Below are 15,161 nucleotides of genomic sequence, written 5' to 3'. Positions count from 1 at the left end.
CAACCTCTATGAAATATAAATTACGAATTAAGTCTTTAATTATTTTTACATTTATTTATTTAATTATTTTTACATTTGCAGTCACAGGGAAATTGCAGGAATTAGCCAATTCTTTTGTTCAGCTATGGGGATTTTGGGTATTGAAATCAGGTCACCATGGTTACAGGTAGCTATCTATACCTACCATTCATCCTATGGATTGGGGTGTGTGTGTGTGTGTGTGTGTGTGTGTGTGTGTGTGTGTGTGTGTGTGTGTTTGTGTGTGTGTTTAAATGTTGTGTAAGCCACATAAACACAATTCTACGTAGTAACAGGCTGTGAAACTCTTGCCAGAACTACTTGTTTCAGAACGTTTATGTTTATCTACTAAGTTTCCTCTTTTCAACAGGGAACCATGAATGTTATACATTTGACCTTCCATCAAGCATTCTTAGAGGAACAAGCAAACCTTTAACTCTTTCTATGTATTACAACATGTCTCAATTCTTTTGTGGCCAGCGTCTTGCAAGCATTTGAAACAGAGTCTGGATTTCATAAATATTTGTCAGGATGTAAAGGTACTAAGAGGGTAGACTGAGGCAGAGAATGGATCAGGGAAATATTCAAAAGATGGTTCAAAGTCAGAGAAATAGAATAGAGATATCCACCTTTTCCTTTTCTGTGAGCATATGACAGATCACTAAGGGGTCTTCTTGCAGGCAGTTATGCTTTCTGTAAGCTTCCCATAACCATCAGGCCCGGGGTGGTCCACTGAGTGCGTGTGTTGTATGTGTGATCTAATAAACTGGTTCTTTCAGGAGGAAAGGAAAATTGACTCAAAGGGCTGAGAGCCTTGAGTTTGGAGAGCAGTTATTTACCAGTGGGGGAGGGTAAGGACTTGCTAATGATGTGTTAAAATGCAACAGCCCCTTCATGAAATATTCACCACTTTAAACATGTCTAATATTAAAGATTAAAAGTCCCGGGATTTGTCCTCGAGACTCCCAAAACTGATTTATGATCTGCCAAAAGACACAGACCTCGTGATTCATAACAGGGGAGGTAAAACAGTTACTCTTAGCAAAGGGAAAGGGAGTCGTGCTACAGTGAGCAAGGAGAGAGCTCCTTTGGTTTCTCCTAGCCTCTCAGTGATCCTTTGGTAAAGGGCTTTGCTCATTCACCCTGCCCATATCTACCAGGGGATCATTGTGACAGTGAGAAGTTTGTTCAGTGAAAGGGCACAGCTATATTTTTCTCTTTCCTCCTGGTGTGCTTACTAAACAACTTTTCCTTGATTCAGATGGATCATTAATTACTGTCACTCACTATACAACAAATATGTATCTTGCAAATGAGAAGCAGCCACCCCAGGGGCTTCCATGGAGCTGCCTAGAGAATAGGAAGTAGGCAGAAGGCAAAGTCCCCAGGGTTGGGAGTAGGCAGACAGACCAGACTTTAATGCTGTCTAGTTGTGTGATTAGGGAAGCAGGGTGGTTAGAATTAGCTTTATCTCTTTGGTCTCGGTTTTTCCTCCTATACACTGAGAATGAGGTGACAGCAATGCCACTATCTTACATAACAAATGAAGGTAGAGAAGAATATAGGCTGTAGCTTAGACAGACAGGAGTCAGTGGTCAACCTATTCCTTTCCTCCACTTCAGCTTTAATTCTAAGATGGTCCCCGGTAGTGCCCACATAGTTTATAAAGACACGAGTATTTTCTTCTTACTTTTTCTTCCATGGACAGTTTTTCCAGGTACAAAGTTGAAGGTTGGATTAAATGTTCATTAATTCTGAACACCAAGATTTAGATATTTGCTTTGCCTCTCCAAATCCCTAACCTCTGCTCTCTGGACAATTTGTTTCAGTCTTGGCTATGATCGCTCTTAGCAGTGGGGTGGGTGTCTCTGGCAACATCTCCATCAGTGCCATGGCTATTGGCTTTATTGATTTCGCTTTGCTATTTTGCTGATCCAGCAAATTCTCTTCTGTTTGCAACTAAAGCATTTCCTTCCTGTCAGAGGAAAAGCCTTTGGCCGATAGAAGTTAAGGGTTATTTGCCCCTTCCCTGGGTAGTTACTTTTTCCCACTGTGCCTCTGCATGACAGGCTGTCAAGAGTAGCTCTGCTGGGACACAGGTTAGCATGCTGACTGGGAACACCTGTTTACCTTTGCGTCCATCATCAGCGTGAACTCCGCTTAACCAACAAAATTCACCTTCTGTTAGGGCTGCATCTCAACACCTATTATGCCACCACACCCTTGGAATTATTTAATGACCAAATGCTAAATACAATTCATAGGAGGGAGAGTCAATTTTTTATTTGGTTGTTTTTCACATAAACTTAATGGTTTTTAGATTTTTTTTCTGGTTTTGTTTTTTGTAATTGCAGTTTTAAATAATAGCATAGTAAAATAGACCAATAACTGATGTAGGTCAGGTTAACTGCTGAATAGACAGAGGGAAGAAATGAATGAAAGAATAAATGAAGGAAGGAAGGACTAATGACCATATAAATATAATACTCACGAATTCAAGATGATTTTATTTAGAATAGCAGTGTTAAAAAACTTTCCACTCCTGGCAGGTATTTGCCAGGAAAGCAGTCATTGTGAACTTGAACTAAGGAAATGTCCAAAATAGAATTCTATTATACGTCAGAGCAGACAAAGCCCTTAAAGACCCTTTAGTTCAGATCTTTCCACCTTCATTTTTCAGAAGAGGAAGCCAAGGTTCAGAAACTAAAGAAGTTTTGCCAAAAACCTGGACTAGTCCCTGGGGTAGTCAAGGTTAGGACTAAAGGCTTTTGTCTACCAGAACTACCTGAGCACTTTAGATGGCTTGGCAGTATAATTCTTTAGTGCATATTAAAACCATTTTAAGGAATTTTTTACCCTTTTTACTCCTCTGACATTTCTGAATTTCCTATAATAAGGATATTACATTTCCAAGCAGGTACTATAAAAAAGGTAAAATGAATTTGAAATATCCTTAAGCACATTAAAAACACACATTTGTGTGTGGTTAATAATGCAGACCTAAAAAATGTTTAATCTCTTCATTAAAGTAGTTCCCATAAGGGAATTCAATTAAGCAAATTTCCATCATGCTAGTTACGAGAACTCAGTATTGCCAGCTGCAGACGAGCTGTGTTGGCTGTGATATATTTACTCTTGCTTCTTACTCCTTATTTACAGAGCTCTCACTTCATGTTACATGCATCCTTTCTTCATAAACTCTTTTTTCTTTCTTTCTTTCTTTCTTTCTTTCTTTCTTTCTTTCTTTCTTTCTTTTTCTTTCTTTCTTTTTTTTTTTTTTGGAGCTGGGGACTGAACCCAGGGCCTTGGGCTTGCTAGGCAAGCGCTCTACCACTGAGCTAAATCCCCAACCCCTCTTCATAAACTCTTATGCAGAAACAACAGAACCCTACTGTTCAGGAACAACTGGACTTTATTTTTAATCTATAGCACTTCAAAGTGAACAGTGCTCTTCCCTTAAATTATATATGGCCAATGGGTTGGTAAAGTGTTCGACCCTGGAAGATTCCTGTTCTCGATTCAAATCCTGCCTGTGCTACTAGAAGTGATATTAATTGTTTTTCTCTCTCTCTGGGACCTTTTACTTACGTATAATGTGATTGAGACCAAGCATCAGCTGGGAATTTAAATGGAAAGAAATTTTAAGTCCTTAGCATAGTCTTTGGCACATTTACTGTTGCTGAAACTATTACCTATCCTTGAGTTTCTCTTGCTCCTGAGTGGGAGAGACCCATTCGAAATCTTGTTTTAGTAGAAGAAAAACAGACTGAGCACAAAGAATCGCTTTGAAAAGTTAAAGACACCACAGTTTTGTTTGTTTGTTTATTTGTTTTTTGTTTCTTAGCTATAGAGTTTGGCATGTCAAAGAGACAATCTCCATGACCCTTTCCCATCTTTCCAGAAGCCTGGTGCCAGTTATCTTCCTTGTCTGCAGCATTCCCTGTAGAAGGAGCTACACACCGACTTGGGGCACAGTGGAAGGCTGCTGTGTTGCCTTAGGAGGATACTGGAGACGTACAATCTTTTTCATCAGCCTGGCTTTCTGACTGCCATCCTCCCTCCTTGTCATACTCTTAGGATTCCATTTTCACTTGCTCCCAGCTCAGTCATCACTTATCTTCACAGACCAGGGAAGCTTCTGGCTGTTCACTTTCCTGTTTACTCTTTGTGTCCCTGGTACTTAGAAATATAACTCTCTGGTGTCTCAGAGTATGGAGTAAGGCATGCTTTCCTGATATGACTGCAGCTATTATCTCTTTGCCCTGAGGCTCTGTGACCTATCCCAGAATCAGGTACAGGATCAAGTGGTAAGGAAGCAATGGCATTACTGAGGGCCAGATTGTTGCATAGAGTAATAGAATGCAAGTGACATATGTCATTGCATGCCCCTTTCTTCTGCAGTGTTCCCTGGACCATCAAGGGAGGGAGTGTAATACAGACGTTCCAATTATGGACAACCCCTCCACTGACACTTGAGGAATGGGGCTATTTGAGGTATACTTGCAAACCTCTTACTATGGTATGTGAGTATATGTTTATGTGTATGTGCAGGTATATTCACATATAGAACTTATAAGAGGGCATTGAGTGTTCTCTTCTATCACTCTACCTATTCCTATGATGCAAGTTTTTTCTTTATTGGGGGGCTCATGTGTTTCTCACATAAGGTGAAAGCCAGCAAGTCCCAGAAAGTTTCCCATCTCTGCTCTTTTGGAGCTTGTGTTACAGATGTGAATGGGATGTTTGTTGTGTTATATTGGTGCTGGGGTCTGGATGCCAGTCCTCATGATTGTGCAGCAAATGCTCTTATTCACTGAGGCATTGCAACATCCCCTGAAGATGACTTAGTCCCAACCCTTGAGAAAAGCACAGCTTGGCTAGTAGAAGGATGAGATCAAAGGAAGGGAAATCAGAGGTTGAGAGAGTGAGAGGCAAAGGAAAATTAGGTGGGAATGTGGTTATTTAAAAGGTATGAGATGATTACAGCTGCTTTCAATGTAACCAGTGTCATTCAAATGCCATTCAAGGATTACATTTAAAGGTGTTTTTCCCTCTGCAAATCATGTTTTCTCCATCTTCTTCAGTCTTCTCATCTGTAAACTGAGAAGGCAGAACTCACATAATGAAAACACCCTTCAAAACATGGCCAAATTTTGGTTCTCTTACACATAATCTGTTTTTGCTTTTTTTTAAAATGATGTAACAATTTAATTAGAGTTAAGGATAACAATGACTATAGTGACCTCAGCTGTGAGTCTTTACCAAAAGTCTTGGAATCTCATTTTTTTAACCATAAGTAACTCATTGCTACAGTTATAGAAAGTAGTATAAATCAGTTCCATTCAGGATGAGCAACAGAAATAATGCAAGAACTTTGATATATGTTCTCTAATAAAGAATTGGTATTCATATCTGAATACATATACTATAAGACATTGTGAGAGTCCTTTTATACAAATAAATATAAAGGTGATGTCCTAGATGTACTGGAACAGAAATGATTCCTACTATGGGATTTAAAACAGTCTATCTATCTATCTACAATCTATCTACCATCTATCTATCTATCTATCTATCTATCTATCTATCTATCTATCTATCTAATCTGTCTATCTGGTTTTGCTTAACGGCAGCATCTGCCTTGTTAGTGGGTCAGTAGGCATGACTGAGGTGTTTAAGAATGTGGGCTGGAGTTGATTCACTGAGAAACATGGCAGGATTAAACAGAGTATTGTTAGGTGCTCTCTATAAACTTGCTATTTAGATGTTGGTCAGGCAAATGGCTCTTCTACCTGGGGAAGATCTCTTATTTCTTGGGATCTAGTTTCTCTACGAATGCACAGAGCCACCTTACTGATAGATGATCAGCTTTGAACAGGTGTCTTTAACATATGCTCTTTCTTTACAATGTCAACAATATTTCAATCTTGTTAATTTCAAAATCACTGATGACTACATTGTAAACTTGCATTTTACATGCTGACTCTCCATTTTCATTTATCTGAGGCCTCCTAGGTCATTTTAATTAGTGCTTAGAGGTTATACTAGCATGGGTTGATCTGGTATGATTGATACTGGTTACGTCCTTCCTTTCTTTTTTTTTTTTTTACCTTTTTTTTCTTCTTTTAAAACACATATTCAGGTTCAAATACAATTATTCAAGGAACTCCAAAGTGACTTGACTATAATATTGAGAAGCTTGAAGGCCATGACTAAGGGGCAACTATTGCCTCCTACTTACTACACAGTGCCTTTAAGGTACTTTACCAATCCCCCAGTTGTGTTTTGACTGGCAACTTTCATAACAACTGGTGCAAAATATACTTTGATTTATGAATTTGTGCCATCCTTGCACCTGGGCCATAATAATATTCTCTTTATTGTTCTAATATTAGTATATCTGCTTCTGAAATAAGTGCAGAGATTTATTTCATTTATGTGTACGTATGCTGGAGACTGCATATGTACATTCCACAAAAGTATCTGCACATGCCAGAAGAGGCTGTAGAAATTCCTGGAGCTATAGTTAAAGTCATGTGTGGGTCTCCTGAACTGGATTCTGGGAACCATATTTAGGTACTCTGTGCATAGTCTCTTGACTGCTGAGCTGTCCCTCCAGCAGCAAATTGGTATACTTCTTGGGAAAATGAGCATGCTAAACCAATTTTATTTATCGGAAGTATCATAGACGATACAATAAATAATTGTTATACTGCTGGGAACATAGGCATCCCTCGTAATAGAAATGATGTCATTATCCCTGCTGATAGCACTGAGAGCAACATAAGAGCTATGGACTAGGAGGGGCTACTGAATTTCCTCCATGATTTGATAGGTCTTCCATCTCTATGGCTACAACTCCTCTCTTAAACTTCTTGCTATGGTACATGCCATTTTTTTCTCCTCCTCACATAGACTTTGTTTTATACCTGTTCCAAAGTTAAGACTTCTTTATTATGCCTGTGGTTGTGATCCTTTTTACTGGTTGCCTGAAGCTGGCATGAGATAAGGATTTAGTGATGAATCCATTCATTCTTCTATCTTCAAGGACTAGGTGAAATGGCTATCACCAGTACAAGGTATAGTGTGGTGTGAGTTAATAAAGGTTGTGCAAAGAATCACAGAAAGGAGCCTAGAAAACACTCTCTCTCTCTCTCTCTCTCTCTCTCTCTCTCTCTCTCTCACACACACACACACACACACACACACACACATCTTCTAGGAGTATTTCTACAAGAATAGGACCATGGTAATGGTGGAGGATGGAAAGACAGTGGAAAGGTAGTAGTAGTGTTAGAATCTCTGCATTCTTGTTTCTAGTTCATGCCTACCCTTGAATGACCCTATGAGATAGCTTCTAATGCTATCTTTTTTTAAATTTCTTTTTTTAATTGGATATTTCATTATTTGCATTTCAAATATTATTCCCTTTCCTGGTTTCCTGTCCAGAAGCCCCCATCCCCTCCCCCACCTCTTCCTCTACAAGGGTGTTCCCCTCCAAATCCACCCCCCTGTTCTCCCCCCCCCAATATTCCCTTATACTGTGGGTCTAACCTTGGTAGGACCAAGGGCTTTTTCTCCCATTGGTGCCCAACTATCTTATAGACAACAAAACTGATCTTAGAATGGGTTAAGTAAAGGCTTTGTCAGAAGACAAAATGATGCAAGAATGGGGAAGGCACTATTAGATCACTGAAAGCCTGGCTTCACAGCCTGTGTTACAGTGCTGGGTCGTCCTGTTTTTCCCTTATAAGAAGCATGGGACTTTCATACCAAGCAAAGCAGAGGAAAGGCATGTAACAGAATAAACACTGTTAGTCACATTGTTTCCATGGGTCAGTGGCATACAGTCGTGCTAGACTTAATTGATGCTGAGGAATCTTTCGGGAAATATAGGAAGCCAGACCTTGGAAATCTGTATCTTCAAAAGCAGTCACTTTCACGTGCTCAGTGTAGGAGCAGCGAGCAGAGGTAAGGCAATTTAAAGAAGCCAGGCACAGGAGTCAGAGTAAGGTTTGAATTCAACAGCTTTTTGATTTTGTAAAATCACTTGCCCTGATCCAGATCCAGAGCCGTAGTTTCCAAGTTAATCATCCCCACTGTATTCATTCCTCAAGGTGAAGAATATTTATTCAATGCACTTCAAATATTGCCTGGACTATCCATGATTTTTGTGAGAGACATTGAGTATACAAATGTCCCTTCATGACCATGGCTTTTAGTCTTTTGATAATAACTTAAAAGAAAAGGTTATAAGACTCCTTTCCAATGACCAAATCACTTTACTGTTATCTTTCAGATATATCTTATGAGCAAGAGTTAATTCTGTTAGGATTTTCAGAAGATAGAGGAAATGGAAATCCTTAGGTATTTAACTTGGCCTCAATTTCCAAAGTGAGAATTAACATGGTTAGGACTTCAATTCACATGATTATGGAACAAGAACACCACATCATGATATAAATGATGAAAAAGATTAACACATGTAAATGATCATGAAAATCCAACATGGTCATCCACTGCACATTTACAGGATCCCAAAGGCTTCAATTGAAGCAATATAGACATCAGTGATATAGGACCCCTGAGCTATTTTCCTGTACACTGCTTGGTGGTCTCCTCCAAGTTATTTCTTTCCTCTGAGATTCATTATTTTCCTCTAATAGATGTGAAACAAAAACTCTTTCCTTTCCAATTCATGAGGATACTGTAAGGATAAAATACATACTTAAGCTAGTCAGAACACATTATGATTAATAATGCAGTTGTTACATGCATGAACAAAAAAAACAAAAGAACAAAGTGAAATACACAAAATATATGGAGATAAGGGTAATCCCTCATTTTGCAAGAAGGTTTGTTCACTTCAAATAGAAGAAAGAGACCTAGGGAGTGAAAGAGACACAGGGACTTACAGATTTATTGATGTATTTTCCTCAAAGTATCAGCAATCTTAGGAACTGTAGAATCAAATAACATGTATACAGTCAAAGCGAAAAGACTAATTATTTTTATTATAGAATATGCCTTATTCAGGTCATGGGGAGGGGAGTTAAAGGAGTAGAGACAGAAAAAGGCAGAGAGAGAGAGAGAGAGGGAGAGAGAGAGAGAGAGAGAGAGAGAGAGAGAGAGAGAGAGAGAGAGAGAATGAGAGAGAGAGAATGAGAGAGAGAGAGGGGTAGAGGCTGGCCATGAGCATTTGGAGGGGTGGGAAGGGAATGACGAAAGAGAGGGTAAGGAGCAAGAGGAGAGAGCAAGAGCAAGAGAGCAAGAGAGTGACTATTGAGTTTTAATAGAATGTTTTCTGCAAATCACTATTCCTACATGTCAAGCCCATGTCATTGATGTAACAAGACATGGCAGTTGAGAGGCTCAGAGGGGTTTTAGAAGCTGGGATCCAAGGGATTCTAAGGAACACACAAGCTTAACAATTAGGTCACCATCACATGGGGAAAATGGAGGAGTTACAGGAAGCTCTGCCGTGTCTCTACTGCTGGAGAACCTCAAAGTAACCTCCATTTCCACTGTAGGCAGATGGTAAGCACATTGTTGACTTTCCAAAGAACCCAGAGGCCTGGCTCACACAGTCCTCGGCATCTGGAATACTGTATCATTTGACATAATATGTGCACTCTATTGAACCCACTTAATTCTTACATTGCTAATTTCAGTGTACGCTTTATTGGTATTGGGCCTAATGTTCTCTCTTACTTTCTTGTCAAAATTTTATCTCTCATCTTATTTACACCACTGTTTCATCTCAGTTTCCCCTCTGGTATCTCTCTCTCTCTTTCTCTCTCTCTTTTCTCTCTCTCTCTTTTTTATTGCCTTTTTTTCTCTTTGCACACTTGTATGAGATAAACTTGAGATATGAATCAAAGAATTAAACACTTAGAATAATGACCAAAGTTTCCTTATCCACAAATAAATTTCAAAAATCATCTACTTCAGGTGATGGTGCAAAGATTCAATAAGATACTGCACATTGAGCTACCTACAACTAGATATATAGCCACATCACATTAATTCCATACTTTCTTTCTGTGAATCCCAAATTTTCTTCCCTCCCTCGCTCTCTCCTTCCCTTCATCCCTCCCTCCCTGTCCTGCACACTTCACCTCCTCTTGCTATTTACCTATTCCTCTCTCTTTACATCCCCTATCTCCCTTAAGCCATGCACACGATAGTCTCTAGCCCATTCCTTTCCTTTAGTGATCTAATTGTGAAGGGTGGCAGCGTTCATTACTAGAGCACATATTCTTTCACAAAATGCTTTATGGTATAATTTCTTGTATATGATGGACAATCATGGTTCAGTAAAATGAAGCAACATTTGTCCATTTACCCCATACTGGACTTTACTAGAATCTGGCTCTCCTATTTTATCCATTTATTGTCAATGAGAGATTGTCATAGGCTGTTCTACTGCACAGAGCAAATACATCTGGGCTCTCTAACTTGTCTGGGGTACATACTACTGATTGCTATGTCCTGAACAAAACTCATAGTGAGGTCATCTAAGTTCACACCTTGTCCCCTGTTGTCCAATATAAATTGAAACCCATTTAGGGAAGTTCTTTAAAGAGGCCATTCAACAACATAACTAATAGGCTGCCACATGCATACATGTGCGCACGTGCATACGCACGTGCACACACATACACACACACACACACAACACACACACACACAACACACACACACACACACACACACACACACACACACAGCCCTTAATCATTCTATACAAAAGCAGCCTACAGTCAACAGAAAGGGGAGAGGACGATGTGGAGCAATGGGCAGGCTCCCCACAGATAGAATCAAATCCTCAGAAAAGGCTCATGCTATTGCTAAGTGCTGAGGTTTAAGCAGCTTCCAGGAGTTCCCTTATGCTCAGAAATCTGTTATTGTTTCTTTCACTCCATCATGATTAAGTCCTTTGTGGGTTCATCATTGCCAACTCTGGGGAGTCTGTTTTGCCCCTAATTTAATAACTTCTACTTTCTTAATGTGTGTATTTGCCATAGAATGCACCAAGTACTTTCCACTGATTACAATTATCAGAATAATACGGCAAAGGTGAACCTTTTTCCTTATTAAAAAGAATAGTCAATTGAGTCCTGGGGAAATCAACTTGCTTGAAAATGTATCTACCAACAGTCAAGGGCTGAGCCAAGTTTTGATCAAGTTCTGCCTGATTTTAATGCACAGACTCTTCCTATCTTGTCCCTACTGCCTTCCAAAACCAACACAGTCCACCATTCTCTCAGCCAGATTATCAGTAGTGTCTCTTATGGCCTGTGCTTGGTGATTGACAACTTTGGACTCAAGGTTTAAGAAATAATGGCATTCGTGAATCTTGGAGGAGACAGTGTGCCTTAAATCCCCTGCACTGAAGTGCTTATCAAGAATGAATGTTGTTGAACACACCCTTGCAAGAATCATCCTCTAAAGCATTGACAGAAGCAAGTACCACCTTCCTAAGTTAGAAAAGCAAGATATGCAAACTGGTTGAATTGATACCAGAGCTTTATTGTCTTCTATGATTAACAGCTCATAGTGAGTCTATAGTTGGCATAGATTTTCACTGACTAGCCTGTGGCTTCCGAGAGCAGCTTTATTCACCCATTCAAAATTTGTTCATCCAGTTCTGCCCCCAATGGGTATACTAGGTATGAAGTTTCCTTACAGATTGTAGCTGTGGTTATTTATTTGGTGTTGGTTGACCTTACTCACAGGCTTTCATCATTTCCATTTATTTGCCCAAGAGCACATATCTGGTCACATGCTATAGAGAAATTCAGCTAAGCCAGAAGCTTTCTCCCCATTGAATACATTTCAGCATATCTAACATTGCTATACAGGCTGGTTGGGGAGCATTTCCTTCAACAGTCTTATTCTGCCATAGATCCAATATGCTACTCTATTGACCTGACAGGCGAGATGTGCCCATTGTTGCAATAATTGTAATGGCCACCTGTTGTAATAGCTGTAATAGTTACCTGTCTAGCTTTAAGAAGAGACCAATGATTGTGTAATTGCAAGACCTCATTTTATGCCCTGCCCAACAGTCCTTATTTTTTTCACTCTGCTTCCAAACGTATCTAACCATGGCCAGCACAACTCTCGTCAACCCTTACTTTTTTTTCTTACACTTATTTTAGTATTTCTCTTTTCATCTTGCCATAGGTCTTCGGTGTCATCTTCTCCTTGGTCTTATCTTCAAACACAGCTTGAAATCTGGGACTACAGCTTTTGCACATATTAGAGTCATAGCAAACAGATTCCCCAATTTTGATGTCAAACCATGAAACCAGTTTTGTAGAACCTTCATGGTGCTCTTTCGCTACTTTAGCTTGTTACTTCCATTCCTGAGCAGACTGACTGACTTATATTTGGTCCTCACTAAACAAAAGAAGCAGTGAAGGGAATGTAGTGTTTGGATTCTGACCACTTCTTTCCTCAATGCTCTTAATACCTAATGTAAGCCACTTTCATCTGTGGCCTGTATCCTCATACTGGGCTTCCCACTGGTCTTTCTACTTTTGCATTGATTCCTTGAAGCTTTTTCTCTATAGTTGGTAGTTTAATAATCATTTGAAAATATAAACTAGGCAATGTTTTTTCCTTTGCTCAGCATGCTCCAGTGATTCAAGACTGCATTCAGGGTGAAAGCAAGCAAGCTGATGATGCTAAAACTCTTCCTTATGCCTTCATCCTGTCTTCTAACACTTCTTAGTTTCCAGTGCAGAAGAGTACACTTTTGACTATTTTCCTAGTAAGTGTGAAACTCAGTCGCTGCTTGAAACTTTTACACTTGCACATATGTCCACATGAATGATGGTTTCCCTGGATATTTGCCAAGCAAGTTTGACTCCTTCAACTATTCAATGATACCCACCATAAAATTATGCAACCCCCTTCCATCTTCACAGTACACATGTACACACACACACACACACACACAGATCCTTCATCATTCCCACCTCCTTCGAGCATTTGATGCACTTTATTATTTGTTTATTTATATGATATGTATATAATATAAAAAATAAATAAACATATATATTTTGTCTCATGTCTGCCTCCTTGCACCATAAATTGTGAGCTCTGTGATGCCAGGAGTTTTATATTTTGTTTATTTTATCCATGCTTCTATCCTGCTTCCACTAAGGTTCTTCATAAATATCCATTGACTGTTAAATAAACAAATACATGACTGAATAAATAATACCCGATGAGTGATTCACTTTTGCTGTCAAAACACTGAACCAATTCCTTAGAGAGATATGTCATCCTTTTTATCCTCTAGAAATGGGAATATTGAAACTGACTTAGGATTTGCAAGCTATAGTATTGTGATTCTTTATTTTCCCAGTTCAAGTGAGAATTATTCAGCATGGTCATATTTCAATAAAACTTTATTTATATTAAATATCAGTTAGCCAATGGGATACAGTTTGCAGATTCTGCAATGGTCTATTTCATGTTTTCAACCAGTTTCATGATGAGTGCCATTAAACAATACAGTACCTCTCATAGAATTGTCACTAAAAAGAAAGTATTTTCAATGAAAGGAAATGTAGAACAAAGTGTAAAATAAATGCATTCTTTCACAGCATTAAGTGAACTGGCTGCAGCAATCCCATGCTGTATATCTGAGTTCTACAGCATGGCAGTCACTAGCTACATCTGGCTATGCAACCTTTCAAACATGGCAATGCAGCCAATGGGGATGAAACTTTAATTTTATTTCATTACAATAAATTTGCATGTTAACTTAAATGTCATTGATATCTACTAACTACCATCACACATTGGAACTCTATTATAATCATTCTTCTGACACACCACCGTCTTTGTCCTTCTCTTTTAATTCTCTAAAAGCCACCTGTGATAGTCAGAACTCAGGGTAACTGCACTTTTCGTCAGGATCACATAAGGCTTATTTTATTCAGGCCATGGTTTTATCACTATCACAGCTGTAATAATAGTTTGCTTTGGTTTACTTTCAAGGCTCATGTGCTAAGAGTTTAATGCACTTTATCTCATTTAATCCTCATAATAACCCTCTGTGGGCTGTTTACCTTATTACTTCTGTTTCGTTAGAAAGAAAAACAGGAGTATAGGAAAGGGGTCCAAAGCATCCAAGTACTACAGATAAGCATGGGTAGGGCTGGGATTGCACTCCTGAACTTGTAGAAGCAGAGTACACATTATCTTTCCAAACACCTTTATTAAAGGTAGAAACTTGTGCTGGTCCAGTTTCCTGGTATGTGAGTTCCACGATCAGGAGTCCCTAAAGTTCATCTAAAGACAAAGACCACCCTAACATTTGCTTTCCACTAGAATTTTAGTGTACATAGAATCCTGAAAAGAAAAATTGGCATGTACAATTATATATCATGAGGTATTTGGAAATATGAGTGAATCTCATGAGCTTTGTCTCAAAATCCAGTATTTCATCTGATTTGTATTAATTCTAGCATTCATTATTAAACATAAGGGTGTGATACAGAGCAACATGGGTTTAGGGATAAAGCAGTGAATGATGATAGAGCTCTGACATTTATACAGCATGCAATTCCTTAGACAAGTAGTAATTAAATGTGAAATGATACAAATAAATGCATAATTACATGTTGTAATTGCATTTAATAACACGAGCTTGTGGTTCCAAACTTTGGAATAAAATCTAGACTCTACCACTTTATAGATGACTTTGGAAAAAATTAATTACTTGTGATTTAATATCTTCAGTTGTAAAATGATGACAATATGTCAATTGTTACCTCAATACACATGCATACGTTTTCACATCTAACATTGTTACCATGGAGCCTTAGCTGAGTTTACAGTACACTTTGGTGATGATTCATAGCATTTTCTTAGAGGATATAATATTAATAAATTTGTAAAGCTTTTATTTGATTACAGTATGATTGCAAGGTTGGACCTCCATGACATGGTTGTTAAGATAGTAACTGAGGTATCTATGAAGGGTGAAGAAGATGCTAAGATGCATAGTTACTGACACCTCAGTGTGGACCATTTATATAGCTTAGGATGAAGGAAAAACAGAGTACTAGAGTAAAGAACACAGGAGGAATAGCCTAATCTAGAAGGTGCATCCTTGAGGATGT

The 15,161-nt window shown here is 38.8% G+C and overlaps 1 protein-coding gene and 1 non-coding gene across 2 annotated transcripts in view; both read right to left on the bottom strand.

Annotated features, from left to right (window-relative positions):
* Astn2 (astrotactin 2) overlaps positions 1–15,161 on the bottom strand; it is an 803,377-nt gene that overhangs the window by 505,140 nt on the left and 283,076 nt on the right. The window lies entirely within an intron of this gene.
* On the bottom strand, positions 6,333–6,439 carry LOC116890399. Its single transcript, XR_004386602.1, has one exon. It is a non-coding gene; the product is annotated as a U6 spliceosomal RNA (small nuclear RNA).

This window comes from Rattus rattus, chromosome 1 (genome assembly GCF_011064425.1).
Source record: "Rattus rattus isolate New Zealand chromosome 1, Rrattus_CSIRO_v1, whole genome shotgun sequence".
Taxonomy (NCBI): Eukaryota; Metazoa; Chordata; class Mammalia; order Rodentia; family Muridae; genus Rattus; species Rattus rattus.
Note: the sequence above shows the minus strand (reverse complement) of the source record. Positions and strands in the feature narration are given on the sequence as shown.